This window comes from Phaseolus vulgaris, chromosome 10 (genome assembly GCF_000499845.2).
Source record: "Phaseolus vulgaris cultivar G19833 chromosome 10, P. vulgaris v2.0, whole genome shotgun sequence".
Classification (NCBI taxonomy): Eukaryota; Viridiplantae; Streptophyta; class Magnoliopsida; order Fabales; family Fabaceae; genus Phaseolus; species Phaseolus vulgaris.
The window spans coordinates 16,706,439-16,713,141 of NC_023750.2; positions in this window are offsets into that span (position 1 = coordinate 16,706,439).

A 6,703-nucleotide genomic window follows, 5' to 3' on the forward strand; every position below is an offset into this window, starting at 1 on the left:
GCCATCAGACCTGTAAGTTGTTGCACCTCCTTCACGGTAGCCGGGCTCCTCATCGCCAAGATGGCAGCACACTTATCAGGATTACCTCTATTCCTCTTTCAGTCAAGAGGAAACCCAAGAACTTCCCCGCCTCCACGCCAAAAATGCACTTCTCGGGGTTCAGCTTTAACCTGAACTTGGCGATTGTAGTGAACAACTCCTCCATGTCCGCAACGTGCTTGCTCTTCTCCAGCGAGGTCACGACCATATCATCCACGTACGCTTGCACATTCCTCCCCAGCATCGATGCAAGGACCCTATCCATCAACCTCTGGTACGTGGCCCCCGCGTTCTTCAGCCCAAAGGGCATCACCTTGTAGCAGTAGCACGATCTCTCGGTCATGAAGGCGGTCTTCTCTTCATCCATGGGATGCATCATTATCTGATTGTACCCCGAGAAGGCGTCTAGGAAGCTCAGCAACTTGCACCCTGCAGCACTGTCGACCAGGGCGTCTATGCTTGGCAAAGGATACGAATCCTTTGGGCAAGCCTTGTTCAGATCAGTGAAATCGACGCACATGCGCCACTTCCCATTGCTTTTCTTCACCAGCACGACATTGGCCAGCCACTCAGGGTACTGGACTTCCCTGATATGGCCTACAGCGAGGAGCTTCTGTGTTTCATCCCTGATCGCCTGCCTTCTCTCCTCGTTGAACTTCCTTCTTCTCTGTCGCACTGGTCTGACCTGGTTGTCCATTGCTAGATGGTGGCACAAGAAGTCGGGGTCGATTCCCGGCATGTCTGAAGCAGACCATGCGAAAGCATCGAAATGCCGCTCTATCACCTTGGCAATCTGGTCTTGGAGCTCAGCCTCCAAGGATCTTCCCAACTTGAATACCTTTCCCTCGATCTCCCTTTCGAGCCACTCCTCGACGGGTTTGGGTCTAGCTTCCCTGGCGATCACCGCCCTGGCGATTCCCAGCTCCCTCGCTTCCTCTGGGCGGTTCCTCGCCTCTTCTTCCCGATCGGCGTTCTCCCCCTCAGCCTCAGCATCCATCATGGTGACGTCGCCTCCGGCGGCCACCTCCATCGCTGCACCAACAACTCGCCACTCTGTTGGCTTCGGCTTCACACCGGGAGGCGGCATTGTTGTGATGTAACTTACTGACCTCTTGTTTTTAAGGCTATTCTCATAGCATTTCTTCGTTTCCTTCTGGTCAGATTTGATGGTGATCACCACCCCTTCCATCGATGGCAACTTCACCTTCATGTGCCTGGTTGAAGGCACAGCTCCTATTTTGTTGAGTGTTGGTTTTCCCAACAGAATGTTGTATGCTGAAAGAGCATTCACGACGAGGTACTTGATTTTCTCCGTCCTCGAGCCCGCCTCATCCATGAATGTAGTTCTTAACACTATATACCCCTGACCTCCACCTGATCGCCAGCGAAACCATACAAGCACCCTCCATAGGGCCTCAGCTGGTCAAGGGGCAACTGCAACCGTGTGAAAGTCGGCCAGAACATCACATCTGCCGAGCTTCCTTGGTCCACCAGAACCCTGTGGACCTTCCTTCCCGCCGTAACAAGCGAGATGACTATTGGATAGTTGTCATGAGGCACAACGTCCCTGAGATCTTCCCTTGTGAACGTGATGTCCACATCTGGCGAGTGGTCCTCGAACATGTCCACTGTCATCACAGACCTCGCATACTTCTTCCTCTGCGACACGGTGCATCCACCACCCGAGAAACCTCCCGCGATGGTGTGGATCTCTCCGTGAGTGGGCATTTCGTGCTGCTGAGCCTCACCACCCGCCGGCTGGGAGCTCGACGCACCCCCCGTCCTTCTGTTCAACAGGTAATCATTTAGGAACCCGCTCTTGACCAAGTCGTCGAGCTGGTATCCTAATGCCAAACATGAGTCCACGGTGTGGCCAAAACCCTGGTGGAATTCGCACCAGGCGTCTGGCTTTGGTCCCAACACCTTGTCGCCCACCTTCTCGGGCGCCTTGAGCCTGGCTGCTATATTGGGAATGGCGATCAGGTCCGCCAACCCCATGACAAACTTATGCTTTGGTGGGCGATTGTACTCCCTGGGGCGCCCTGGGCCCCTGCCCTTGTTTTTCCTTGGATCATAAGGATGGCGGGTCCTTTGATCCCTCTTGGCCGCCACTGTCTCCAGCACCCTCTGTGGCTGGATCCTGATCTGGGCACGTGGCCTAGCGGGGGCCACGCTCCCTCTCTTCTCAGCGACCTCACTTTCATCGGCGATGTGGGCCACCGCAAGTTGCCTAACCTCAGCAAATGTGGCGGGGTGAGCCTTGATCAGTGCCTCGCAGAAAGGTCCCGGCAGCACGCCCTTTTTGAAGGCGTAGACCAACATCTCTTCGTCCTTGGCCGGCGAGCGGACCATCTGCGCCCCTGAGGGACTCTCCCTGGTGCCTTATGTCGAACAGATCATAAGACCCCCTAGGCGGCGCCTTGTTCACTATGTACTGCTCGACGAAAAGCTTCGAAAACTGCTGGAAATTGGTTATGTGACCTGTAGGCAGGCTCACAAACCATTCCAGCGCTGTTCCCTGGAGCGTGCTCACGAACATCTTGCAAGACTCCCTGGGGCGCCCATCACCGATCCTACATTCAGATAAACCAAGCAGCAGAAGTCAAAGCCAAAGCAATTGTGCAAAATCACAAAACGCGTAGAAACGTGAGACGCGAATCACATGGCACAATGGAAAACAGGTGAAAGAAGCCAGAGAAACAAACATATAGTAGCAAGGCACAGATAACAAAATATGGAAAGGGAAGGGTCTCCCTACCAAAATATGTGGTCAGGGCGTGAGCATTGTATTCGCTCGCGATAAGCTTCAATGTATCAAAGACGATCCCCAGGCCAGCCAAGGCCTTGCATACCTCCCTGTCAGCAGGGGTTAGCTGATCCAAGGTTTTGGCCCTGAGCAGCTTAGGGTGCTCCGTCCAGTACAGGGGAAAGCCGTCTAAGGCTGTGGGGTCGTGCTTGGCGCAGCACACCCTAAAGAATTTTCCTTTCCAGTTTTTGTAGGAGTTCTGGAAGAGGGTGAGAAGGATCCTACCCGCGATCCCGGAGAAGCTTACCCAGAAGCTCTTCCCCTGTTTCTTCACTTTGAAGAAATGCAAAAAGACATCCACAGAGGGAAGGATGCCCAGGTACCCGCAGAGGATTTGAAAACCCCTTACAAATGCCCAGCTGTTGGGATGGAGTTGGGCGGCGGCGGTGTTAATCTCGGTGAGGAGTTCCCTCTCAAAGGGTGTGAATGGGAGGCGCACCCCGACGTGTTTGAACACCGTCTGGTACATAAAGAAGAAGGGACTCCCCTTTCTGGGCCTGTCATCCACACACACAGGTTCCCCTGGTCGGCCGGGACGAACGGAGATGTGCGCGTCATGAGTGCGGCAGAAAGCATTGAAGTTATACGAAAGGATGTCAGGCTGGTGCACTCGTTCAAAAGCTCGTCGGGGGCCCATGTATAGAAGGCTTTATAGTTGGACTTGGGGGTCTTGGGGGGAGAACCAGACTGGGAGTTCGGGCGCGTCATGGTGTGAATAAATAACTGGAGAAAGAAGAAGGAAAAAGGTTTTTAACAAAGTGATGCCAAGACAGAAAAGGGGGTAAAACCCCAGGAAATACCACCCACACGAGAAAACCCAGAAGGAAGGAGAAGGGAACAGAGAAGAAAGGAGAAGCGGAAGAACGCAGTAGTGCATAAATGTAAACAGTTCCAGGCAGTTCAATAAACCATGCAATGCGACGAAAGAGAAGAATCGGGATATGCAAAAATCATACCTTTGCTGTCGAAGTAAGGGAAGAAGGAGAGCACGAAGGAAAGAGCGAGAGTCGCAGGGAAAGGGTTTGAGGACGATGAACAGTGCGGAGATGCAGAGAGAATGGATGTAACAGTGGTGTGAGCGCGGGGTTTGGGGTATGTTCCGTCCGGTTGACCGGGACGTCTTCGTGCACGACCTCAACCGTCAGCTAGGGACTCCTTCCCACTGATTACCTGTGGACTCCTGCAAAAAAGAGGACAAAGAGGCGCCCTAGCGGCCGTGTGCACTCCGACGCTCAAGTCAGCCAGCAAGAAACACCAAAAACTGTCCACCCACGTCTCTGAGCACCGCGTATGGCACTCTGAAGGTGGTAAAAGAACTGTATATATGTGTGTATGTTGTCTCCTTCAGGCAAAAATATCCCAGTCACTTGTACGTAACCTCAAAGCACGAGCAAGCAACTAGAGAGTTCTCTCTGGTAAATTTGCCGAAAGTTCCAACCCTTTTTCCAACATTCTCCGCGCTATTTAAACTACCCAAGCATTTAAAGCGCTTTTAATCACAAACGTAACGCACTCATTAAAGCGTTTAATTAGAAAACGTAGCGCATTTAAGACGTTGAAACGCTTGGGAGCCATTATAGTACCTGAATGCTCGAAAGGGAAACTGTATTGAATGACTCTTAATTACCTGGCACCTGATTAAAGGGTGTTTCCATTCTGGCATGGCTGTTGTACACGTGGAGGGCCTCACGACGCCGTGACCCCATCTGGGGGCGTTTCTGCCCATCTGGGGACGTTTCTACGTGTGAGTCCTCCTGCTGAGAGTGCTACTGCGCTAGGGGTGACTTTTTGGGTGCCAACTCATGCCCCCAAGTATCTAGTCACTTACTTTGAGAGCGTATCTGCCTTCCTCTCACACCCTGCACCCGGTTATCCTGGGCGTGACCTTCCTCTTGGGTCGTATCTGTCCCGAAGGCGTCTCTGGGACCTTGACTTAGTCAACGCCCGGATACGGGACGGTACACAAGCCCCCCAGTCTTAAGCTGAAGACTTGTCTTTAGCGTAAACACTAAAGCGTCGGCCATGCTGTCCACGTGCCATCCTGATGACGTGTCATTCCCTGCTGACTCAACAATTCTCGAATTGTTGACGTGACGCTCTCTGAACCGTAGGAGCGCTCTTACTGATTGATTTGACCTCCTCTGAAACGATGATGATAACACTCTTTGGGCTAACCTTGATCGCGCGCCACGTGGCCCATCGCGCGGCCATTCTCCAGAGACCTTTACGTTTCCCCTGGGCAATTGACCCTCTGACGCGTGGCACGATCCTACGGCCCTCAGTTAGCGCCTCTTGAGTTGCGAAATGTAACGTTTAAGTTACTCCAAACCCCGCGCTCACCCTACTGTTACATTCATTCACTCTGCTACTCCGCACTGTTCATCGCCTCCAACACCTTTTCCTCTGCAATTGCGATTCTCTCCTCCCTGCGCTCTTCTACTGCCTCCATTCCAATAGCAAAGGTACGATTTCGAGTACTCACGACTCTTCCCTTTCATCGCATTATAGGATTTATTAAACTGCCTGGGACTGTTGTTATTCTCGTTATTACTGCATTTCTCCGCTTCTTCTTCCTCCTCTGATTTTTCTCGCGTGGGTGACGCTTCCTGGGGTTCTTTCCCCTTCTTGCCATGGCTACACTTGCTAAACCCTTTTTCCTCTCTTCTTTCTCCAGCTATCTATTTTCACCATGACGCGCGCGAACGCGGAGCCTGATTCTTCCCCTACGACCCCCAAGTCCAACTACAAAGCCTTCTACCCCTGGGCCTCCGATGAGCTCCTGAGTGAATGCACCAGCCTGACTTCCTTCCAGGACCTGGAAGCTCACCGGGGGGATCCCCATTTGTACAACTTTAACGCCTTCTGCCGTACCCACGACGCCCACATATCCGTCCGTCCCGGCAGGCCTGGGGAACCTGTTTGTTTGGACGACAAACCTAGAAAGGGGAAACCCTTCTTCTTCATGTACCAGACCGTGTTCAAGCGCGTAGGAGTGCGTCTCCCGTTCACTCCCTTCGAACGGGAGCTTCTTACTGAAATCAACACTGCCCCCGCTCAGCTCCATCCCAACAGCTGGGCATTCGTGAGGGGCTTTCAAATTCTTTGTGGATACCTGGGCATTCCTCCTTCTGTAGATGTCTTCCTGCACTTTTTTGAGGTGAAAAAGCAGGGGAAAAGCTTCTGGGTAAGCTTTTCCGGGATCGCTGGCAGGATCCTCCTCTCCCTCTTTCAGAATTCTTACAAGAACTGGAAAGGGAAGTTCTTCAGGGTGTGTTGCGCCAAGCACGACCCCACGGCTTTGGATGGCTTCCCCCTCTACTGGACGGAGCGCCCTAAACTGCTCAGGGCCAAAACCCTGGAAGAGCTATCTCCCGCCGATAGGGAGGTAAGCAAAGCCTTGGCGGGGTTGGGGATCGTCTTTGATACCTTGAAGCTGGTCGCCAGCGAGTACAACGCCCACGCCCTGACCACCTATTTTGGTAAGGGGCTCTCCCCTCATCCTTTTGTTGTGAACAGCTTGCTATCCAGCATTGGTTCCTCTGGGCTCTTATACTCATTTTATAGTGTGATATGTTGCTTGCATTTCACGCCTCCTCATGCATTGTGAATTCGCATAGCTGTTTTAGTACTAATTCTTGCTGTTTGGCCTGTCTTGATGTAGGATCGGTGATGGGCGCTTCCAAGAGAACGATGTTGGCGAAAGCACTGAAGGAGGCACGCGCCGCCAAGGCGGGCGCCTCCTCCACCCCTGCTGCCAATCCGGTTCCCCCACCGGTTCTGTCACCGCCACCTCCGGTCACTGCTGAAGCTCCCTCTAGCCCATCTCCGTCATCTCCACCTGGCTCCACAGCGCTTCCA